Source organism: Penaeus monodon, chromosome 20, assembly GCF_015228065.2.
Source record: "Penaeus monodon isolate SGIC_2016 chromosome 20, NSTDA_Pmon_1, whole genome shotgun sequence".
Taxonomy (NCBI): Eukaryota; Metazoa; Arthropoda; class Malacostraca; order Decapoda; family Penaeidae; genus Penaeus; species Penaeus monodon.
In genome coordinates, this window is record NC_051405.1 from 12425666 (window position 1) to 12425874 (window position 209).

The 209-nt window shown below is 48.3% G+C and overlaps 1 protein-coding gene across 1 annotated transcript in view; it reads left to right on the forward strand.

Moving 5' to 3' along the window:
* Positions 1-209, forward strand: part of LOC119585632 — a gene marked incomplete at its 5' end in the record, with an annotated part of 38546 nt that overhangs the window by 11644 nt on the left and 26693 nt on the right.

The following is a 209-nucleotide window of genomic DNA, read 5'->3' on the forward strand; positions in this document are numbered from 1 at the left end:
GAATTTGTGATTATGTTACTGAAACAGGCAATGGGTTACTTTTCTTATCCATCTGCGTGTTTCTTTCCCTGCAGTGTGAATGTGTGTTCGGTTGATCAGCATTGTCGTGTGGTGGACGGCCCTGTGCGCGCACTGTTCCTGCGGATCGTCTGGGAAAACCCGATCTCAGGTAAGCGTGCAAACTTGTAGGCCCAGTGATTTAAATGGAG